This window comes from Pinus tabuliformis, chromosome 4_1 (genome assembly GCF_031772625.1).
Source record: "Pinus tabuliformis cultivar Carrire ecotype Pingquan chromosome 4_1, CPIR1, whole genome shotgun sequence".
Lineage (NCBI taxonomy): Eukaryota > Viridiplantae > Streptophyta > Pinopsida > Pinales > Pinaceae > Pinus > Pinus tabuliformis.
Window position 1 is genome coordinate 992,876,134 of NC_142303.1, and position 25,995 is coordinate 992,902,128.

Genomic DNA, 25,995 nt, shown 5'->3' on the forward strand with positions numbered 1-25,995 from the left:
TTGTGAAGTATTTTTCCAATTTGTATTTGTTCGCTAAATCTTCTTCTTTGCTTATTAATGTATGTATGTGTGCTTCATCAAGATTCTATAAAAACATAAAAAAAGAACACAAGCTGTTGGCTCTCTACCAGGGCCAAAGCCTCTCTTCTCTTGAGAGGAAAACCCTTCGGTAAGTTTTCTCTTATTGAAGCTTCTTTCTTGATCAATGCCAAACCCTAGACCCTTGACTAGAATATCCTCCAAGCACAAGTCAAGTCCTTCCTTCTTTCGGAACTTTGTTTTCCCGACACTTCATCCTCCTTTTTCAGGCTCTTTGTTCCCTGGAACTCCGTCCTCCTACTTCTTTTAGCAACGAGTGATAGACCTTGCTTATGTGAGCTCCTAGATGAGATGTTCGTTCTTTAATTCTTGGTGATGTTATTTTCTTATGGAGACACCCTTTCCTTGCTCCAAAGAAACACTTCTTGAGATATATATTCAAACTGATATGACTGTATAAGAGCCCTGAATTCTCGCATGTGTGATAGGTTAGCTTGTAGTTTAGGCTCCTTTTATGTTCTCTTGAGGGAGTGACTCCTTCGTTTGAGTGAGAGGCCTTGTAGGCCTAAGATCTAGCCCAAACACTGAGAGATATGGGACTGATATTATGTTGCTGATATGACTACAAAGAGGCCTCCTTTTTCTCGCACGTGTGACTGTGTTTGACCTTTAGAAGATCCCCAAAACTTCGTTTTTCTTCCTCCTTTCTTCGCTTATCTTGGAGACCCTTAGACTTACCTTTTTCCTTCACTTTCTCAACTTCTACCTTCACTAATTTTAGAGCTTTATTGCTTTGCATTGAGAGGGAGTGGACAACCTCTATATATAGAGGATTGTCCCTCCTTTAGGCCGACTTGAGGTTGACTTGCTGTCCTTAGGCCGACTTGACATATATAGCTCAAATTGCTTCTTTGGAGGTGTCTTTGCTTTGGAGGAGATTTGAATTTGCTTGGAGGAGTATCTTTTGACCTCTATACACACATATACATGGTGCAACATGCCCTTAAGGCCTTCAACATTTTCTTTTGACTATTTGACTCACCTATAGCACTTTAACTTGTGTTAGACCTATTTCAATGAGCAAGAAACTCATTGACATAAATTATAAAAATAATATTTCTTTTCTTAAATAAATACAAATATCAAAAGTAAATTTATGAAGACCAAACCTAGTTACATTTCCTTCAACACTCCCTCTTAACTAGGGAGGTATTCATACAACATTACAGGGTGCTTGAATATTATCAATCTTGAAGAATTCACATAAGAGAAAGCAGATTTGCTATCCATATGTTATAGCATCATAATAACCAACATTGTTTCCATAGCAAGGTCTTGATTGATAGCTCTATCTCTCAATAAATCTGGCGAGATCAATTATTTATAGACACCTTCATTATTGTTTCTCAAGGTACATACCCACCCGGGTGTTCTCTGAGTATGACCTTCTAGGACTGTTCTTGTCTTGGATTCCTAGCCCTAAAAGAATATCAGTCCTCTTGCCTACCCTTGTCTTGGATTCCCTACACATCCTCAAAGAGTATCAGATGCTAGATGATTACCCAACCCCCCCATTCTTTCTTCCGATGTGAAGACAAGAATGTTGTGTCTATTTTGTGTCTACATTTCCATTCATGGCCTTCATCTAGAATTACGACTGTTAGTCCTTGTTTAGTGCATGACCCATGAAATGGAAACACACAATTGTCACTCCTTTGAAATCAGGGGTGATCCAAAACTCCCTCTTGATCAGGGACTTGTCAAAGATCCCTCTTAACAAGGGACTCTTTCATTCATCAACAACTTCTTCTCCACTGGTCCTTCAGCTGTTTGATCTTCTTCCCTTCTTTGATCTCATGAAGACTTTGGTCGAACTTCTTCTAGGTATGGAACCATCCATCGATCACTTTCCTTCCTGGTTTGTCATGTCATTACTTCATTCATGGAAAGTGTCTTTATTGTCTTACATTAGATTTTCTTGTCACTTGGCTACTCCTTTGTCATCTGTCCATGCTTTGGAATATACTTCTCATGGATGCTTTGTTGTACTTTATTTTTTACATGCTTCGACCTAGTAGCCCATCATGACTTCATCCTAATATTGCTTCAACACTGATTTTTCTTTTGTTGGATGGCTTCTTCATCATGACATATTTATATAGTATAATCAATTATCTGCATCTTTCATATCTCCAAGGCCTTCATAGGTGTCAAAGGTCCTTCCTTCTTTTGTAATATTTGTCTTGGCTTTCTTTCGGGAGATATCTTCAAAGTATTTTGTAAGATAGTGATTCTCAGTGATCATGGTGTTCTTCACATGCTTGATATCTTTCTTCATTTGCTTCTCTTTGGATAAATTGATCAACCATCTTATGCTCCTTGAGAGAATTTCTTCATTGCTTGCTTCCTGGACTAGTCAACATTTCTTCTTTCTTCTTAGTCAGCAATATTATACTCCTTATGTGAGCATATCCTTTTGTTGACCTTTATTGCATTGCAGTACATGCCTTCGAGCATGTCATTGGTGAAAGATATTCTTTCCTACTTGATCATGTTATAGAACCATTCCCATGAATCAATAATATACAAATGATAACATGACTAAACTTTGATGCATACATACCTCATCTTGATTCTCCTTTGATCATCTTAGCTTCATTCGGTTGTCCTTGGTGTGGCCTTTATTGCTCCATCTTAGCTTTCCTGCATATCATATTTTTCTTGGTGATGTCCTTTTCTTATGGAGACGCCCTTTCCTTGCTCTAACGAAACACTTCTTGAGATGTATATGAAAATTGATATGACTGTACAACAACCTTGAATTCTCACACATGTGATAGGTTAGCTTGTAGTTTAGGCTCCTTTTATCTTCGCTTGAGGGAGGGACTCCTTCGCTTGAGTGAGAAGCCTTATAGGCCTAAGATATATCCCAAACAATGAGAGATACATGACTGATATGCTTATGCTGATATGACCGCAGAGAGCCCTCCTTTTTCTCGCACATGTGACTATGTTTAACCTTTAGAAGCCTTATAGGCCTAAGATATAGCCCAAACAATGAGAGATACATGATTGATATGCTTATGCTGATATTGTAGGAATTTACAGGGTAAGTTCCTCAGACAGAACACCAAAGGACACCGCTCACAACCAGATCACAGATCAATAAACCAGTATTTTTGACGTGGTTAAAACCCTCAAAGAGGGAAACAATCCACGACCTGAGCCAACACGGTCACTTCAGGAAATTTATTAATAAAAGAATGAAAATTTACATATGCTTCTCTCATGCATGGATTACCCTACAAATGACCCTCGATGCGCTTTAAATAGAAATTATGGACCAATCGGGTGTCAAGCCACGGATCAAGTGTTGGTAATACCGAGGAGAGAATGAACCATCGGATCACTACATATCGTGACCGTCGGATTGTAAGTTACAAAATGTACAACGGTAAAGAAACACACTTTACCTAACTCTATACTAGACCAAGTTGTACTTAACTATTTCCTATGTGTCAGAATATCCTAACATCCCCCCTTAAGAACAACTTGGGATAGGATTGAAGGATTTACAAATATGACACAATAGGAGAAGGAAGGAGGCACTAGAGCCTATCCCCCCTTAGTGACAACTTCCTGAACTCCAACCATAAATCGAAGTTTAGTGAACTTCGCCTCTGTGAGAGCCTTTGTGAAGATGTCTGCAACTTGATCATCTGTTGAACAATATTGCACTTCAAGAACATGGTCGTGAATGAGCTTTCCGATGAAGTGCATGTGCAGTTCAATGTGTTTGCTGCGCTGATGTTGGACTATATCTTTGCATAGTTGAATGGCCCTTTGATTATCACACCAAAGTGTAGTCGGATGCTGCTGATGAAAGCCAAACTCTGACAGGATCTGACGAAGCCACAAGGCTTCCTTACTAGCTTCTACGGCACCACGATACTCTGCTTCTGTTGATGAAAGAGAAATGGCACCCTGTTTCTTGCAAGCCCATGTAATAGGTCCTGAACCAAGAGTGAACACATAACCTGCAGTAGACTTCTGATCATCAGGGTCACCAGCCCAATCAGAATCAGTGAAACCAACCAATAGAGGAGTTGCTTCAGCACTGTAATGAATCCCAAACTGAACTGTACCTCGAACATAATGAAGTATTCTTTTAGCTGCTTTCCAATGACTTTCACGTGGGTTTTGCATAAACCGAGCAACAAGGCCAACAACAAAGGAAAGGTCAGGACGAGTATGGGTTAGATACAAAAGTTTTCCTACAAGTTGACGGTATAAGGTAGCATCAACTTCAGGAGAAGTACAAGTGACTGAAAGTTTGACTCCAGACTGAAAGGGAGAAGGGGCTGGCTTACAGTCTTCCATGTGAAAATGACGTAGAATATCACAAGCATACTTGGACTGGGAAAGGGAAATACCCTCCTTGGATTGCAAGACTTGAAGACCGAGAAAATAGTGTAAGTGTCCTAAGTCTGTCATTTCAAATTTCCTTTTAAGGCTAGAATTCACATGGTTTATAAGGTTGGGATCACTACCAGTAAGGATAAGATCATCAACATAAAGAACAAGGATGATAAGAGAGTTGCCCACTTTCTTGGTGTAGACAGTATTGTCAGAATGACACCTAGAAATGCCAGATTCTAAAAGAAATCTATCCATTTTGGCATACCAAGCCCGAGGAGCTTGCTTGAGACCATAAAGGGATTTATTAAGTCAACATACAAGGCTGGAGTCTGTTTTTATGAAGCCAATGGGTTGTTCCATATAGATTTCTTCATGCAAGTCCCCATGCAAGAAGGCAGATTTAACATCCATCTGATGGACTTCCCATTTGAACGAGGCAGCAAGGGAAAGAACAAGGCGGATAGAGTTCATTTTGGCAACAGGGGAGAAGGTTTCAGTGTAGTCAATGCCTTCAACCTGTGAAAAACCTTTAGCAACAAGACGAGCTTTATGTTTATCAACTTTCCCATTTGGTCCATACTTGGTTCTATAAACCCATTTGCATCTAACAAGTTTTCGTCCCTTTGGTAGAGGAACAAGATCCCATGTATCATTTGCCAGTAATGAATGATATTCTTCATTCATAGCTGCTTCCCAATCTGGATGGCCTAAAGCTTCTGCAAAGGTGTCAGGATCATAATTTACTGGAGCTTGAGCCAGTAAAGAAGAGGCTCTCTCGAACTGAGAACGTGTATGTCGCTGATCTGTAGGATCACCGACAAGATCACCTGCTGCATCCCGAGTAGCACGGACCCGTTTTGGAAGCTGAGGATCTGAAGGAGGATCCTGAGAAGGTGGGGGAGGATTGTCATCCTCACTATCATCATCTGAAGAAGAAATGTTTTCAAAAGTAGAAGAGATAGGGAGAGGTGGCACATCCGCCGGACTAGGCTCGCAGGCCAATATATTTTCATCAAATTTTACATCTCTTCTAATGATAACATTTTTGGACTTAAATGGAATAAGTCTATAGCCTTTGACATCTTCAGAATATCCAACAAAAGTACATTTTTCACTCTTAGGTTCTAAAGCTTTATGCTTTTCATCTGGAATATGGGCCCACGCTTCACTTCCAAAAACACGAAAGTGACTTACATCTGGTTTGATTGAGCTCCATGCTTCTTCTGGAGTGATATTCTTTAAAGCCTTAGTAGGAGTGTGATTTATTATGTAATTTGCACAGTTAATTGCTTCTGCCCAAAAACTAAGACCAAGTCCTTTAGATTGTAGCATACAATTAGCCATTTCCTTTAAGGTGCGATTCTTCCTTTCAGCTACACCATTTTGTTGTGGAGTATATGGAACAGTATGTTGCATTTGAATTCCATTCTCAATGCAAAAGTTGATGAATGTGTTTTTAACATATTCTCCGCCATTATCAGATCTTAGCTTAAGAATTTGATGTCCAGATTGTTTTTCAACAAAGGCCTTGAAGGCCAAAAATGTGTTAAATACTTCACTCTTGAGTTTTAAGAAGTATACCCAAGTGCGTCTGGAGAAATCATCAATGAAAGTTAAGAAATACTTGCAGGCAGAGAATGACACAACTGGAAGTGGACCACATAAATCACTATGCACAAGCTGTAAAGGGGCTGAGGCGTGCCAAGAGGCACGTTTTTCAAAACTGTCCCGACGATGTTTTCCGAGTACACATCCGGAACAAACACCATCTCTGCAAGATACCATAGGAAGACCTGTCACCATATTTTCTTTACATAGATGCTGAAGGGAGCGATAGTTTAAGTGACCAAATCGCTCATGCCAAAGTTTGCTCACTTCATCGTTATGAGCAACAAATACTGAGGGAAGATTTGATGACCCAAAGTTGTGAAACTTATACAACCTTGTAGAATCATCAGCAATGCCAGTAGCTAAAATCTTTTTAGGATCTCTTAAGTCCTTGATTACAACATCATGAGGTGAAAATTCAACGATTTTACCTTCACCTGAATGAGTTATTTGATATACAGATAGAAGGTTGCAGGATAAGGTTGGAACACATAATACATCATTAAACTGACCATTGTCTAGATGAACAGTTCCAGTCCTTACAACACTAAGAGATCTATCATCACCAACATATATATTTTTGGTGTTACAATCATTTAAACAAGAAAACATGGCTTTGCTTTTGGCCATGTGATAAGAAGCTCCAGAATCAATGAGCCACTCATGAGAATGAGAAGAAGAAGATACATTTAATGCATAACCAGACCGAGATGATTGACAACCACATGCAGAAAGTGCCATTCCTGAAGATGAAGTTGAAGTTGAAGAATGCTCCACATGGATATTATGTTTCTTCATCGCTGCTTCCAAGGCTTCCATCTTCTTAAAGCATTTGGATTCTAAGTGGCCATCTCGATTACAAAAGTTGCAATGTCTATTAGTCTTCTTCCATTTGTTTTTATTTGTCTTATCATTTTGTTGAAATGATTTTTCATTTTGAGGCTGAGATTGCTTAGGACCCTTGTTTGGTTTAGGACCATTCTTTTTAGGATATGACTTCTTAGGATTCTTTGAATTTGGTTGCTGCTGGGCGGCTAACGCTTTCTTGGAAGAGTTTCCAAGATTAAGAAGACCAAGGTGTAAGAGTTTTTCTTGTTCTCTTATTAAAGAATCACAAAAAGAGTCAAAGGAAGGGGACTTGTAGTCTGTTCCTTGAGAAATGAAGGCTTCTCTTTTAGAATGGAAGGTGGAAACAAACACAGAGTAGGCTGGTCCCAACTTTGTAAGAATGGAATAGATAAGGTTACTATCTTCTTTCTTAACTTTAACACCTTCCAAGAGATATCTAAGGGTCTTGAACTTGGACAAGAAATCTTCAATGCAAGAAAAATTATTAGGGTCCAATGTAAGCAACTCATTTTCAAGTTGATGGGCTCTAAGTTCATTTTTAATCCCAAAAACTTTATTGATTTGTTTCATTGCTTCATCAGGAGTATCAAGTTCTGCAATATGGAATCTAAGATCTGGAGAAATAGACATCCCTATCAATCCACATGCTTGATCTTTCCTATTTGCCCATTTAGCAGCCTTGTCTTCATCCTTCGGTTTCTTTTCTTGGCCTGAGGCTATTCTGTAGAGACCTTTACTTCTAAGTAAATCCTCAATGTAGGCCAACCATTGGAAGTAGTTGGTGCTGTCAAGGGTAACTTGGTATTGACTTTCCATTTCAACGGAAAATGAAGCTAAAGATGCTGAAACTAAGTGTTCCAATGGATAGATCTCGAAAATTAGGCTGGATTAAAAAAAACGGCTCTGAAAACGGCTTCCGGATGAAGAAGTTATGGCTTTTTGAAAAAAACTTGATGAAGTTGCCGACGAAGTGCGGGAATGTGCGGAAATGAAAAAGTCTGCCCCCAAAAAATGGAGACTTGAACCCAAGACCTCTACTCTCTTAAAATAGCTTTGAACCAATTGAGCTATACAAAAAATTTAAGAGAGAGAGAGAGGGGGGGGGGTGCTTTGGGTTGCGTGCTTGCTTTGAGAAAGCTCTTTTTCCCTACAAAACAAAAAACACAAAACCCAACACGGACATGCAAAGAAAACGAACCTTACAGCTCGAAGTTAGCTTTAGCCGAAAAACTAAATATTTTCAAAAATGAACCTTGTGGCTCAAAGTTAGCTTTAGCCAGAAACTAAATATTTTTCTCAATGTTTCTGATTTTCCGAGATCACACTAAGGCGCAGGGAAAAGAGCATACGCATGAGAAAAATCCTTCCTTTTTGTTTCTGATTTGCCCAGATCACACAGAGTCGCAGGGCAAAGAGCATACACAGAAATGAAAGGTATAGATCCAGTAATAAAAAAGGCTAAATAAACCAAAACCAAAATAAACAGAGAGAAAATAATTGTAAACTGCAAATAAACATTGTATACCTCCAGATCTTAAAAATGACGCAGCTAGGGCTACTGGAAACCTTTTCGCCTGAAATGAAAGGGGTTCCTCACTGGAACAGATGCTCCCAACACAACAGAGTAGTCCTCTCGGCCCGAAAGCAGTCAGAAACAGTAGATCTAGGAAACGACAGTCGAATGCAGTTCTACCGGCTTCAGATTTGGATCACCAACGGATGCCGCCCTCAAATAGCTCTGATACCATGTAGGAATTTACAGGGTAAGTTCCTCAGACAGAACACCAAAGGACACCACTCACAACCAGATCACAGATCAATACACCAGTATTTTTGACGTGGTTAAAACCCTCAAAGAGGGAAACAGTCCACGGCCTGAGCCAACGCGACCACTTCAGGCAATTTATTAATAAAAGAATGAAAATTTACATATGCTTCTCTCATGCACGGATTACCCTACAAATGACCCTCCATGCGCTTTAAATAGAAATCATGGACCAATCGGGTGTCAAGCCATGGATCAAGTGTTGGTAATACCGAGGAGAGAATGAACCGTCGGATCACTACATATCGTGACCATCGGATTGTAAGTTACAAAATGTACAACGATAAAGAAACACACTTTACCTAACTCTATACTAGACCAAGTTGTACTTAACTATTTCCTATGTGTCGGAATATCCTAACAGATATGACCGTAGAGAAGCCTCCTTTTTCTCGCACATGTGACTATGTTTAACCTTTAGAACAACCCCAAAACTTCGGTCTTCTTCCTCCTTTCTTTGCTTATCTTGGAGACCCTTAGACTTACCTTTTTCATTCACTTTCTTGACTTCTACCTTCGCTAATTTCAAAGCTTGATTGCTTTGCATTGAGAGGGAATAGACAACCTCTATATATAGAGGATTGTCCCTCCTTTAGGCCGACTTGAGGCTGACTTGTTGTCCTTAGGCCAACTTGACATATATAGCTCGAATTGCTACTTTGGAGGTGTCTTTTCTTTGGAGGAGACTTGAATTTGCTTGGAGGAGTATAATTTGAACTCTATACACACATATACATGGTGCAATATGCCCTTAAGGTCTTCAACATTTTATTTTGACTCTTTGACTCACCTATAACACTTTAACTTGTGCTAGACCTATTTAAATGAGCAAGAAACTCATTGACATATATTATAAAAATAACACTTATTTTCTTGAATAAATACAAATATAAAAAGTACATTTATGAAGATCAAACTTAGTTACATTTCCTTCAGCAGAACCCTCCGATGTGTGGAAGATTCCTTCAAATCCAAGGCAGGCCTTTTCGAATGGTTGGTCATGCCGTTCGGATTGACGAACACCCTTGCAACCTTCATGAGATTGATGGATGACATCTCGCGACGAATTTGTGGTGGTGTATTTAGATGAAATATTGATCTTGAGCCAGAGTTGGGAAGAGCACCTCCACCATATTCGAAAGGTCCTTCAAACCCTACGACAACACAAGTTGTGTGCAAACTTGGAGAAATGCACCTTTGGCATGACCCAGGTTCAATATTTGGGATACATCATTGATGAGCAGGGTGTACATGTGGAACCATCAAAGATACAAGTCATTTGGGATTGGTTAGTCCTAACTACTCTAATAGAGCTTTGCAACTTTTTGGGTCTTGCCAATTTCTACCATAGGTTCATGTTGGGGTTCTCTCATATCGCTTGGCCTTTAAGTCAAGTCACCAAGGGAGGAGCGAAAGGAAAGTTTTTTTGGTCGGAAACCCAACAAAAAGCATTCTCCAAGTTGAAGAATCGCCTTTGTTCTACACTAGCGCTCACATTACTAGACTTGCAACAACCATTTGAGATTAAGACAGAAGCTTCCACCTATGCTATTGGTGCGGTTCATACTCAACATGGGTATCCAGTGGCTTACCATAATGAGACACTTTCAGACACAGTCTAAAAGTACCCTACTTACGACAAAAAAATGTATTCCATTGTGCAGGCCTGCAGTTAATGGAAGCATTACATTTTGGGGAAGGAAACAGTCATCCACACAGATCACCGACCTCTACAGTTCATACAGACACAAGGGAAGTTGCAAACGATTGCCTTCAGAAATGGACCACCTATCTGCAATAGTTCCATTTGAACGTTAAGTATAAGAAGGGCAACACCAATAAAGTTGCTAATTGCCTCAACCGACCACCGGTCATGGTGCTGATCATTGTGCTTGACTCTCGTGGGCACGAGACATCGGGGTGGCCACATCTTTACAAGAGCAATCTAGAATTTGACAACATATACCAGACACTCCTGGAAGGGAAGGAAGTTCCAAATTTTCACCTTCAGGATGCACTGTTATGCCACCTGGGACATATCTGTATTCCTTCAAGTGAGTGTGCCAAGATGATTTTGGAGGTGCAATATAGTCGGGTCACTAGAAATTTCAGCGTAGAGAAAATAGTGGTGGTATTGAAAAAGTATTTTTATTGGCCGAAACTTCATTAGTACGTTGGAAGGTACATTATGTCTTGCACTGCCTGCGCCATTGCCAAACCGACCATCAATAAGAAAGGCATGTATACTCCTTTACCTACTCCTAGCTGACCTCGGGAATTTGTCTCCATGGATTACATGTCGGGCCTTCCTTCTACTAAGCACGACAACGATTGCGCTTTCGTGGTCATCGATAGATTCTCTAAGATGGCCATCATGGCGGTCTGCAAGAAGAGTACCACAACATAGGCCACTGCTAAGCTCTTCTTTGGGTGAGTGTGAGTACACTTTGGGATCCCATGGTCCATTGTCTCAGATAGGGACAGCAGATTACTGAGTGCATTTTTTTCAAGTCTCTGGTCAATGATGGATACAAAACTTACTAAGTCCACAACTTTCCATCACAAAAAGGATGGCCAAATAGAGGTTGTCAACATGATGATCATACACATTCTGCACATGTACAACTTGAAGCATCCACGCATGTGGGATGAAAGTATCCCCTATGTCCAACACAACTACAACAGAGCTCTCCATAGCTCAACAGGGCACAACCCCTTTCAGGTAGGGTTGGGATTTCAACCATTATGCCCCATTAATGTGGCCATACCATTTGCAACCACTCAGGTAGATTCGGCTCACGTTTAGTCTGAAGCTGAAAGGATAACAACTTCATTGAGCGCATTCAACACATCCTCCAATAGGTCCATGATATATTGGATAGAGCCAATGCTAAGTACAAGCATCGCCATGATCAACATCGAGTGTTGTACAAGTTGTAGGTGGGCGACAAAGTTTGGCTACATTTGCAGAAGGAGCGCCTTGCTGGACCCCAACACAAGCTTCTCCCGCTTCGATATGGGCAATACACCATCACCAAGGTCATCGGTGATAATGCCTTTGAGATCAACCTCCCACCGTTTCTTGGTCTACACCAAGTGTTCAATGTAGATTGCCTTCGTCCATACTTTCCATCATTGTTGGACAAATCTGACATTGCAGAACAACTCACACTAACATAGCCCAACTTGGATTGCATGGAACATTCCACAACTAATAAAATCATGGACCCATAGATGAAGAACACTCGCCAACAGAGGATACAATTATATCTATTTGTCAAAGCAGGCCAACTCCTTCACCAGGGCAAGTGGTTCACCAAGGACCAAGGTCAACTTAAATTTCCTCACCTCATGGGGGACCATTACTTCCTAAGAGGGGAGGAGTGATCCAGGTGGATATTGGTGTCCACCCACCTTTCTACCTAGACCCCCCAGTCAGTTTCATATGTTTCCTTGTTTATTTCAGCATTTACTATTTTTAGCAGTTTTTCGGGTCCTGAACTTCCAGAGCAGTTTTGACCCCCTAAACGGATTTTTTTTGGGGTCTACAATAGGTTCATAGCCATAGGGAGTGGCTTGTGGTGAAACCTATAGTACTCGAATATACCTTTCTAACAAGGTATTGTATGTGCCAAATGGAGATAATATGAGCAAGTTACGACCTTGGGAACTTGGCTGCCCAACTAACCCCAACGGGGCCCACAAACTCTTGGTGTTACATCTCCTGGGGTTAGGGTTTTGGTTGTTTAGGGTTTCTCATGTTTTCCAATAATAAATAGGCCCTTGAGCCTCATTGTAACATAATTAAGAGGCATGTAGCCATCACATCTCTTCTCAGAGATAAGCTACCATCGCCCGAGCTATCTTATTTCCATTATGTTTGTAAGCATAGTTCAATATTTTTCTATTAATGAAACGAAGTCTTTTTCTGCTGCATCTATGTGTTTATGATTATATTTGTAATTTGTTGTGTTCCTGTTTAATTTCATATCGGTATTCTAATTGGAGGGATCTAGGTGATATAAGTATGCTAGGGAAATATACCTTAATGATGGGATATGTTAAAACCTTCTATATAAAGGAACAAGTATACTAACCCTGAGCTAGACAAGGACCACTAAAAATCTAGGGGTTATTGAATCTTTCCAATGATAAATGAGTATCTAGACATGTAGGAGTTAGATAAATGCTTTAATCAAGGATTAAATCAATAAAAGCACAAGATAAAGCGTCAAAATAAGCATCAAGTTGAAGCTAGGGTTTAGGGTTTCTACAACAGAAAATCACATGGGAAGGATGAAATCATCCCTAATTAGGGAAGTTATACCATATAAAAGGATATATTTTGTGTTTCAATGATTTATAGAGGAAAACCCTAGAGTTTTATCCACAAACATCCATCCAAGACTACCATACAAGCAATTCAACCCTTCAACAACCCTAAATTTTGCCTTGAAAAGCCCTAAAATTTCACCTTAAATATCCAAGGAGATCTATAATAAAGGGAAACATTTTTATTCTGATGATTTTTGATCACATAACCTTGGCCAGTTCTTGTTCCTACTTCGGTAGATGGAGTTTTAGGGCAAATTTCAAAGGAAAATGAAAATTTATTGGAGTGACAGGAGGGGGATATATTTTCTTTTTTTAAAACCCTAGGCACTTGGAGTTCTTCTATGGTTTCAAGCAGGAACCTTTTTAACATGCAAAGTTTTACCAAGTCTTTAATAAACAATATGTATTTATTCACGAAACATTTGGAATCCTTAGCATTATTTCATTCACATGCAAAATAATGAAAAAACAACAATAAACTTACAATTCCTTCCAAGAAAAATGTAACATCCTCGAGTTAAAAGTTCATGTAAAGGAAAGGTAAAATAAGACTAAGGTCATGGTACACTTATTCCAAGCTGAATGTTGGGAAAAACATCCTAGTGGGTGTTCATTTGGTTTATTATGGCTAAGGAAATTGGCAAAGTCAATGGCAAAGGCTTTGAAAAGGCAAAAATGCATTATTGGTATTTTATTTATGAAAATAAAGGAAAATAGGATAAAATGGAGGTGAAAGGTCACAAGTTGCATGTGAGGAGGAAATTAAAGGAAAAGGAAGGAAAGCGAATAAATTAGAGGCATAAATAATAAAAAGGCTTTCGAGGACCAGTTCACAGCTTTTGTTGGTTTAGCCTTTTGTCAGTTCAATTTTGTAATTAGTCTTAGAGGAGAGAAGAGCACCAAGAGGAGAAGGAAAGCAAGCAAGAAAAGGAAGGACAAGGAAAGAAAAGGAAGGAAAAGTAAAGTAAAGGAAAGCAAGGATCAAGCAAGGAAAGGTTGGATCAACCAACTTCAGTGGGAATAATTGTAAGTAATAGGTTGCATGTATGATATTCTAGCTAGTTGTGGCATGTATGGTATGTGCATGTGTGTATTTGGTTCATTTATTGTCATTGGCATGGGTTTTGTCGGGTTTCGATAGTGGTTTTTAACCTTGTCTTTCCATTTTCGGATAACCATGGTGTGATGGGATTCTTCTTGGTTAAGATTTGGATTGCCATAAGGTTTTGGATCTAGGTGAGGTGGTTTCAGGAAAATACCAAGGGTTGGGGGTGGAGATAGTTTTCTACGGGAAGCCCTCAACAGGTGGGTGGAGACAAGAAAATTCCTCAAGGGATGGTGAATGAATTATGAGGCATCCAAGACCGGTTTGGTTTTGTGATCTCAGAACCGGTTTTGATGAGATCATGTTATCGTGAGGGTGGAGGTGGTTTAACCTCTGGATTACCTTGGTTGTTTACAAATTGGTTTATCCCATGAGATCCAACATTCGTGCTTGGAATATGGCACATGGATGATTGGCTAAAAGAAATATTTGGATCAGCCAATCTATGGTTGGGTGGTACGTTGAAGTCCTTGATTTAGTTGGATTTTTGATCCTAATGGAAAATGGCATCAACCCATGGTATTCATCCACCCATGGAATTTACCCATGGTATTGTAAGTGGCATCCAACCATGGTATTTATCCACCCATGGCATTATAAGTGACATCCACCCATGGTATTCATTCACCCATGGAATTTACCTGTGGTATTGTGACATCCACCCATGGTATTCATTCACCCATGGAATTGACCCGTGGTATTATGAAATCCACCCATGGTATTCATTCAACCATGGAATTGACCCGTGGTATTGTAACTAAAAAATACTATAAGTAACAAGTCGCATTTTGTAAAAGGACAGATTGTCCACCACAATGTAGTCCTTATAGTTATTATCTGTTTTAATAAAAAAATTCTTTGTGGTTTTGTTTATTGGGAATTCTACTCTTTTTCTACTCACAATTTCAATTTTTCAGTTCTTGGGGGCCTCCCCTCAAAGATCCATTTCAAGCTTTTAGATCTTGAGGGCCTCCCCCTAAGATTTGGATCAGTGGTATCAAAGCAAGTTACGATTCCATGGGAATGAGGGTTTCATGCCTATTTCGATTTCAAAATTTTGCAGCAATATTCAACAAATTTCAAGCACGCGTTGTGATTTCCACATAGCACTTTCTTGGGCCAAGCAGGAAGAATTTCTCTTTTTTCCATTTTTTTGCAGGATTTTTTTTTTGAGCGACGAGTTTTTAGATCAGATATGAAACATTTGGTGCAATATTTACAAAAAAAAGATCTAGATTCCTTGCAAAAAAAATACCAAAATAAAAAAAAAACAATCCGCCGAATCAAAGTCTGGATGAGGGAGATATCGCTGATTTAAAATCAGCTATGTTGTAGAATTATTTATTTATTTATTTATTTTATTTTATTTTTTATTTTTTATTTTTTATTTTTTATTTTATTTATTTTTATTTTTATTTTATTTTATTTTTTATTTATTATTATTATTATTATTATTATTATTTTATTATTTTATTTTTATTTATTTATTTTTTTCTGACGACAACTGGTGGACGACAACTCTCCTATAATTTTTTGAAGTTTTTTGTGCAAAATTTCAGAAAAAGGATTGTAGATCTGAGCTCCTCTTGAAAAATCACCCAATTTCGCAAAAAAAAAAGGGTTGAATCAGAGTTTAGATGTGGGAGACATCGCTGATTTAAAATCAACTATTTTTTTAGAAATTTTGTGACGATGGAAAAATTTCAACGTGAATCTACGAATCTAGATTGTCCAGAGAAGGATTTCCAGCACATGGGAAGATGCAAAAATGTCCTTCTGCTTCCAAAAATAGGTTATAATAAATATTCTGATTTATATTGATCGAGTTATGTCCATTTTAATTCTGGAGAAGCATTCGAAGCGGGTTCTCGTTGGAGACGTGCCCTCCCACCCCACTTTAGTAGGCACCTACTTCACATTCTTCAGTTTCAGCATAATAACATTCGGCTTGGGTTATTTGGAGACATGCCCTTCCACCCCAGGCTATATAGGCACCTGCTACTTCATCAACAACCAACATCACGGTTATGGGTCAATCGCACAAAATCCTTGTCATCGAAGTCCATTTGCTGGGCCGCACATTGTTAGTATCATAGTTGGTCACACGCATTACAAGGTATCTCTATCATCAGATCTTTGTTTTTCATGGTTATGGGTCATCCACAAACCCACACTTCATCGAAGTCCATTTTCTAGGCCACACTGTCAATATCATAGTTGGTCACAATCATTACAGGGTATCTCTATCATTGGATCTTCCTTCATCATGGTTATGGGTCATCCACAAACCCACACTTCATCGAAGTCCATTTGCTAGGCCGCACACTATCAGTATCATAGTTGGTCACAAGCATTACAGGGTATCTCTATCCTCGGATCTACGTTCATCATGGTTATGGGTTAACCACATAAAACCCTTCTATTCAGTGGCTCTTCATATTCAACAAAGGCTTCGCAGGAGGGAACTTCATGTAATGGGGACCATTTCTTCTTAAGGAGGGAGGAATGATCCGAATGGAAAATGGCATCAACCCATGGTATTCATCCACCCATGTTATTCATCCACCCATGGAATTTACCCATGGTATTGTAAGTGGCATCCAACCATGGTATTTATCCACCCATGGTATTATAAGTGACATCCACCCATGGTATTTTCCTATGGTATTGTGACATGCACCCATGGTATTCATTTACCCATGGAATTGACCCGTGGTATTGTGAAATCCACCCATGGAATTGACCCATGGTATTGTGACATCTACCCATGGTATTCATTCAACCATGGAATTGACCCGTGGTATTGTAACTGAAAAATACTTTAAGTAACAAGTCGCATTTTGTAAAAGCACAAATTGTCCACCACAATGTAGTCCTTATAGTTATTATCTGTTTTAATAAAAAAATTCTTTGTGGTTTTGTTTATTGGGCATTCTACTATTTTTCTTCTCGCAATTTCAAATTTTCAAATCTTGGGGGCCTCCCCCCCAAGATCCATTTCAATCTTTTAGATCTTGAGGGCCTCCCCCCAAGATCCGAATCACTTTTGCATATGGTAAATAAGAGCTAAGTTTCTCTTGTCTTTGATGAGTAATTATAATTGTTATTATGTGTCTTTAATGGTTGTTCTATCATTGTTATCCATCTCGTTATATGCTGGTTATAAGCATGGTTTTATGATATATTTAAGTATGGCTCTTATCACATTTTAATTAATGAATGTTTGGTTAATGAATGCATGACCTAAATGTTATTATGGCAGCTATTTTGAGAAGATATGAATCCTTCTTGTTAAACCTCATATAAGTTTCATATCCCTACATTCATATATGCATTCATGATCTGTAGATTGAATGCTTAGCATGTGTTTGACACAATGTATGTCTTGGTTGGGAGGGATCAGGTCAAGTCCTTGTTCAATTTTTTAGTTTAGAATATTTGTTTCTATGTTATTCATCAATTTTTGAAGTTTCACTCAGTTCTGGGCATAGGCTTAAGTAGTAACCCTGACAAAGTGGCTTAGCGTAACAGCCTTGGTGAAAAATTCCATGTAAAAAATATATAAATACCACAGATGATGGGACACGTATTCCAATCTGAATGGTGGGTACGACATCCTTGGGGGTGTTCATTTGGTTGTTTATGGCTAAGGAAATTGGCAAAGGAAATGGTTAAGGCATTAAAGAGGCAAAAATGTATTTTGGCACATTTATTTATGAAAATAATGGAAATTAGGAGAAAAGGAAGGTGAAAGGTCACATGTTGCATGTGAGGAGGAAATTGAAGGAAAATAATGGAAAATGAAGAAAATAGAGGCCTCATTAATAAAAAAGCTTATGAGGATTAGTGGGCAAGACTTGGTCAGTTTAGCTTTGGAGCTCTCTCATTATTCTCTATCTCTCTCTCATACTCTTGGAGACTTAGAGTTTTCTTGGAAACTCTTGGAGGGTGTGGCATACTTGGATTCTTAGAGCAAGAAGGTAAAGGAAGAACATGAAAGCACAAGAAGGCATCGACATTAACAACTACATCAAATTGCTTGCAGGTACCGAGTTGCATGTATGATTTCTTCACTAGTTTTGGCCTGCATGGAACATGCATGTGGTTTCTTGGTTGTGATCTATCATTGGCATAGAGCATTGCCTGGATCGATAGTGGATTGCCTAGCCTTGCCATTTCTTGGATAGTCATGGTGATTATGGGTTTAATTTCATTGCTTTCTTTTGGTTGGTTATCATGTTTCCTTAGCTTGGGTTGAGTTATTAGTCCTAGAATCCCTATAATAGCTTGGGTTGAGTTACTAGTCCTGCAAGCCTTAGTTGAACAAATACTCTGGAAGCCTTGTAACATCTTGGGTTGAGTTATTAGTCCTGGAAGCCCTATTTGGACAAAATCTCTGGAAGCCCTTAGTAGGTTGAGTTACTAGTCCTAGAAGCCTTGTTTGGACAAACGCTTTGGAGGCCCTGTATAAGTTGTGGGTTGAGTTACTAGTTCTCGAAGCCTTGGTTGGACAAACGCTTTGGAAGCCCTATATAAGATGTGGGTTGAGTTACTAATTTTGGAAGATTTGGTTGGACAAACACTCTGGAAGCCCTGGAAGGCTTGGATGGAGACCAATTTGATGATGGTTTTTGGTGATGTCCGACCGTGAGGTGGAATCACTGTTTGATGGGTTGAGCTGGGTGGCCTTTGGAAGCCCTGGATGAGTTTTGATTGATGTGTTCTTTGAGATCCCACATTCATGCTTGGAATATGGCACGGGGGTGAATGGCTGAAGAGAGATTTGGCTCAACCATTCTATGGTCGGGTGGAACGTGGTAGTCCCATCACTGGTTGGTTCATTGCATTTATTAATGAAAAAAATTCATTTCCTTGATTTTCATGTGCAAATGTACCAATGTATATATGGATTTTGATGGCTGATATGTTTATTGTATTTTTGTTCCTATTATGTTGTTTATATGCACATTTACCTTGGAAGGTGTTACATAGTGGTATCAGAGCATGGTTCAAACACTTGGACTGGATGGGCTCCATCATAGGTGAAATGAAGAACACATGGTAAATTTTAGACCTTTCTATCATATCTTCTATAAATTTTCTTTTGTGGCATATTAGAAGTTGAAAATTTGTCCATGTTGAAGGTAAATCCCACTGATAATGTGGTTAAAATTTCAGATATTGGTTCATAATACTTTAGGAATTATGATCAAAGGAAGATGACCTTCCTGAATGCACCTTTAAAGAAGTCATGTTGGAATTTCTCCAATAGCTCATCTTCTATAGGATTTTAGAAGCTGAAAAATTTTCCACATTGAGGGGACATACCACTTATTATGTGGTAGAAATTTTAGATATTGGGTCACAACATTTTAGGAGATATGAGTAGAGGGGGCCGAGCTTTCTGAATGCTCCTAAAATCAGGCCTCAAACAAGTCACGCTGAAATTTTTGTTATAACGTTTTTAATTTTTTTTTTGGGAACTCTCAGGAGCTGAAATTTTTTCCACAATGATGGGAAATCCCACTTATATTGTGATAAAAATTTCAGAATTTTATTCGCTATATTTTAGGAGACATGACCAGTGGAAGTCGATCTTTCTAGATACCCCTAGAATTGTGCATCAAATATGATTGTGTTGGTATTTTTGTTATAACTTTTCATCTATGAATTCTCAGAAGTTGAAACTTGAACCATAGTGAGGGAAAATACCATTGATCATATGGTTCAGTTTCCATAACTTGTACTACTACAATTTAGGATATATGCATTGAATCATTCGCTATATTAGTTTGCATGCAAAGTGTTTGATGAAATGTTTAAATGGTTCAATGATTAATTGCATACAAACTGTTTGATAAAATACCCCAATGTGTATGTTGTTTGTGGTTGGGGATAGTATTGATGTGTAATAGTATTCTTGTAGTTTATATATGCTTACTTGTATGCAAATAGTTTTCTATATTAGTTTGCACGTAAAATGTTTGAAGAAATGTTTACATGCAAATGTAGTAGTATAGTAGTTGTTTGAAGAAAAATGTAGAAGTATGGTAATTGTTTGAAGAAAATTCTATTTTTTTGGATGGGATAGTATTGTAGTATGATAATATGGAAGTAGCTAATCTATGCTTGTTTTCATGTAAATAATTTGAAGAGTTGCATGTAGGGAATTTGAAAGGTTGCATGCAAGGAATTTGAAAGGTTGCATGTAAGGAAATGGAAAAGTGGCATGTTTTTAGTTATTATGTTACAAGTGGAATAAGTGAAATGATTTTTACTTAATCTCATACAAATGTATGAGAAATGAAAATCAATTTCTTTTCAAGTGTGGTTAAATTTAGTAGAGATTTGGAGATCCCATTTCCATAATTGGACATTGGAGATCGAGCCATTATAGTAGCTTCCCCCTTCTACCTTAGTGTGGACCATGGATAGTAAGGGGGTATGATTATAGGTAGATAGTATTGGTGAATTCTAATTTCAAATTAATAGACACGATGTCTTGATTTTTGGAACATGTCACTGATTGTGTATGAATTATATGTCGCTTACATGTTGATTTCATGATACCTACTTACATCCTTGTATGTTAGGTTACATTTTTTAATATTTTGATTACATGTATTAGTCTTGTAGGTTGATTACAAGAATTGATCACTTATGCTCGACTACATGCATTTATGCATAGGTGTAGTTGATTTGGCATTGCTTATGCATACTGTTGGTTGCATGTGGAAATGCGTAGAATGGAGTAATGGTTGTTGTCATGCATGAGGTCATGGTTTATGTACTTGATATGGTCATGCATTGATGACTGGACTCTAACTAGAATGATGTGTATATTGTTTTGTACTCATTTTTTATGTGTGTATATGCAGTTGTTATGCATGTATAGTAGGTCAAACATGCCTTGTGAAGTCTTGTATGCAATTTAGGTCATCATGATGCTATTGGTTGTTATGATTCTAATGATCTAGTTGAGATAGAGCAAGGGATGCAGATCATCATAATGAGGTTGCAACATTAGACTTTGGGATAAGAGCATATCGTCATACAAGTAGTGTATTTTTGGCATGCAGGTATGTAAGTTAAGGATTATTATATGCCTTACAGTTATATACATTAGGTTTATGAACATGTATTTGATGTTATGGTTACATTCATGATAGCTGTTAGTTGATTTGTGTGGTTATATGCACATGTGTCAAATATTCAAGAATGATAGTAACCTGTAGTTGTATGCATTGCTATTGTTGTTTTATATTAGATAACCTGATGACTATGTTGTTTTATATTAGATAACCTGATGATTATGTTGTATGTTGTTGATGAGTATGATATATAACTTATTGTTGTTATATGCTATTAACTTGATGATTAGGGTCATTTCATTGAGATATTGATGTTATAATTTGGATTGGTCATATGCGTGATGGTTATGTTTATTGCCTTGAAGATCTTGATGTTATATGTATTGTGTTAACCTAGTTTGACCTATGCAGATGGTTATGGTTGCGATATTCAGGTATGAACTGACATATTTGTGAGATGGTGTCATACTAATCTAGATTGACTTTGCATATGTGTATGAGTTTACGATATGAACATGTTAGTTAGATATTGTTATGGATATCATGATCTTATGAGTGCTTGAGCTGATGTGTTGTAAAGTTATATCGTGCTAACTAGATTGATTGTGCAGACAAGATCACCTCCCCTGAGATACATTAAGGTATCAGTTTCTTATGTCATATATTTGGTGCTTGATTGTTGATTATGTCATCTAGTTGATTTATTTAACGTGGTATGAATGTTTGATGAATTGCATAATATGAGTATGTGTTAAAATGACCTTGTTTTAAGATGATTGTACTAAAATATATGTGTTTAGATAGTTGATATATACTTGAGTATAGTAGGTGATAGTTGTAGTATTATGACTGATGACTATGGATTATGACATGATTGTTAGTCTTGGTAATGGTTCATTTTAAATTAATAGATATGATTGTCTTGATATTTGGAACATGTGGTTGACATGTGTGAGCTGTTGTAGGGTAACATGCTTGGTATTAACATGACAAGGTAATAGTTGATGTGTCTATATAACTAACAGTTGGGTGGTGTGACATCACATAGTAAGCCTCGATTCCAACAAGGTAAAAAAAGGTAAAATAAATGAATTGGGCAAGAATTCATTTGGCTATGTTTGGAAACCCTAATTTCGAACGAATGAGTTCTTTGCACACAGGAAGTCTTCTTAATCTTGATTTTGTCTAACATTATGTGGATATGTGCTATACTGATGAACATGCACTTGACAGGTATATTAGCTAGTCTTTAGCTACAGGTGGATCTGTTAAAGGATTGGAGTTCCTTGAAAGATGGCGTGGATGTGTTCAGTTGCAAGCAACATGCTTGGCATAATTAGATGAGGTAACTAGTGTATTATATTGCTTAATTATACATTGACATTTATGTGTTTATGGCAGCATGATGCAGGGAATTGCATGGCGAGACAGGTTTCCATGAAATCTTGAAGATGGATTAGGATGAGATTTTCTTGGGAACCATGGGGATTGAGTCATGGTGTCAGTCTTGTGCTTTTCGTATTTTGAGCTTGATTTGCAGTTTTGTTTATGTTCGGTGCAAGGCCTTGCCACTTTGTTGTAGTGTCATATCATTATGGGCTTTCATGGTCTTCTTCTTGGTTTTTTCTTGTCTTCTCTTTTATTGTTTTGAGTCTTGGGAATTGGTTGGGAAAGAGGAAAGTTGATGGAGCTCGGGGAGATCTATGTGGTACTCGAAAGCTAATGTAAGATTCAGATGAAGCTTGGTGCATGAGTAAGTGCAATGGAAGGTAAGGCTATGACAGTCGGTTGGACTGGCTGGGTCCATTGTGGTAAATGGACGGTAGCAGTATAGTCATGAGAAAGGTAACAGGAAAAGGTAAAGTAAATGGATTTGAGGCATCATATGCCTTGGCTATGTTGGGAACTATTATTCTCAATGTTGTGCATGTGTTTCATGAATAAAGGAATTTCTCTTAACCTAGACCTTATGTTATTAGGTAATTATGTTATGATTATGATTATGCTGATGTTTATATATGTATACATGAATGTATGTATGTCATTTTCTGACAAGGTAATGATTGTTTTATGCTAACGATTATATATGTATGTATGTATGTATTTATGTCACTGTCTGATAGGGATTTTCATGGATCATTCTTGTGAAGGAATAATTGCTTACGCAATTGAATGGCATGAAGAGGTTTTTGGTTCATGAGGAATCAAGTGGTCTGCAACATGCTAAGAAAAGCATGGATAAGACACCAGAAGCATGGTTGCTTGGTAGAGTTAGTGTCGTTCTGGATGTGTGGTACTACTGTTATGCATATGTTGTACATGTTGCATCTATGATGTGTACACTTGTGGTGTGGTGTATACATAGCATGTGTACATGTTATTTATGCAATGTTATATACAAAATGGTACAAATAGGGTTGTGTGAATATTACATATTGGGTGTTGTATACATATTGTATTATCTTCATGACATATATGCGGTGTGTGTGCATATGGTGCTCTATTCATGTTGGATATGCAGTGTTGTGTACAGATAATGTTATGTACATGTTGGGAATGCAATGCTATGTACAAGTGGTGTTGCGTGCATGTTGTACATGTGGTGCTATGCACATATGGTGTGGTGTGCATGATTATACAAGTGGTGTTGTGTGCATGTGGTGTTGCGTACATGTTGTACAAGTGGCGCTGTGTGTAGGTGGTGCTGTGGGCATGTTGTACAAGTGGCGCTGTGTGCAGGTGGTGCTATGTACATGTGGTGTCACATACATGTCGTGCGTGTGGTACTGTGTACATGTGGTATTGTGTACACGTTGTACAAGTGGTGTGGTGTACATGTGGCGTTGTGTACATGTGATGTTGTGCACACGTTGTGAAGGTGGTGCGGTGTACCAGTGGTACTGTGTACATGTTGTACATATGGTACTGGTGCATGTGTGCTATTGTGTGCATGTCATACATGTTGTGTTTAGGGCATGTGGTATTAGTATGTGCATCATGTAGTTGTGGTATTGCAGCGTGTGTACTCGTTGTGTTGTACTCATTGTAGGTACATGTGTTGGGTGGTATTGCACATCGGGTATAAATGGATGCACTATGTTGTACACTATCTGTAGGTGTATGCATTGTATGTCAGGTGTAGGTGCATGTATTGCATGGTGTTGTGTGTCAGGTGTGGTTGTATGTGTGTGATGCACACTATGCGTATGTGCACCTGGTAGAGGATAAGGCACTGGGTGTTTGCTAGGTGTAGAAATCGATCCGGAGTGTGTATGAAATAAAGACAAAGGTAGAAGCTAAGGATTGATGAAAGGGTAAGTATCATCATTTTATTTCAATTTTATTATGCATGTGATCTATGACTATGGTATATGATGATTGTATTTGATCTATGATTATGGTCTATGATGATTACATGTAATTTATGATTTTGATCTATGATGGTTGTGTTTGAGTTAACCGGATGTGATATCTTTATATATGTTGATTTGGTCAAATATTCTAATTTGACTTGTTGTGATAGGAAGCGAACAAGATTGCAAATGTACCTTATTGATGAGCTACCAATGAGGTATGATGTGAATTTATTTAAATTTATTTTGAATCTAATGGAAGTTATGTTCTTGGTGCAGGAAGCATGAACATGCCCACTTAGGTGGTTGAAATCAACTGCAAGAATTGGCAGCAACATTAAAAGAAATTGGAACACGTAGCAGAAAGTTGGTAAAGTATTCAGGAGCAGGTCCATTGTGCGACACTGGTACCCAATAATGTCCATTGATTTCCATGAGCATGTTATGACCGATATAATATTCTGATGTAGGGACATGCATTGGTTATTATATCTTCTGATGCGAGGAAGCCTTGCCAAGGGATGGATTGCCCGAGATGGGGGTGCCAGCGGAACTTGTAAGGTGAGCGACTGCATGGAAGGGGTGATTGGATTCCCGAGGGACTGTGTAGCAGAGAAGGGAAGGTCACAGATGGATTTGTTTTGGTCATTAGCATTTCCAGATGGAATCAAATGCACATTAGGAGTGTGCCCTGGAACAATGAGCCAATAACTGTTCGTTGAGAGGACAAGTGCCATAGGATTATAGCACTGGACATTAGATGCAGATTTGACTTTGCAGTGGATTCTGGACTTCCTGGGAAGGAGGTGAATCCTATTATTACTTTGAGGGTGGAGGTGTGAGCCTCTAGATTCCCTTGTTGATTGATACAAGCATCATATCCTTTATTTGTTGGTTAAGAAAATGTGTATATGTGTATATCATTGTAAATACCGTAATGAGCTGTGTTATAAAGCTCCAATATGCGGTATGGTCTTTATATGGTCATGTTGTGATGAGGTTTTGATTTTGAGTAGGTATTTCATTGTAAATACTACAATGAGCTGTTTTCTAAAGATCCATGGGCAGTATGTTTGGTTTTTAGCAATCTTGTTGGTTATAGGTGTCATTGACCACCGAGGACGGTGTTCCCCCAAGGGGGAGGGTTCTGTAACAACCCTCTGAAAATTTCCATGTAAAAATATATAAATACCACAGATGATGGGACACATATTCCAAGCTGAATGGTGGGCAGGACATCCTAGGGGGTGTTCATTTGGTTGTTTGTGGCTAAGGAAATTGGCAAAGGAAATGGTTAAGGCATTAAAGAGAAAAAAAGGTATTTAGGCACATTTATTTATGAAAATAATGGAAATTAGGAGAAAAGGAAGG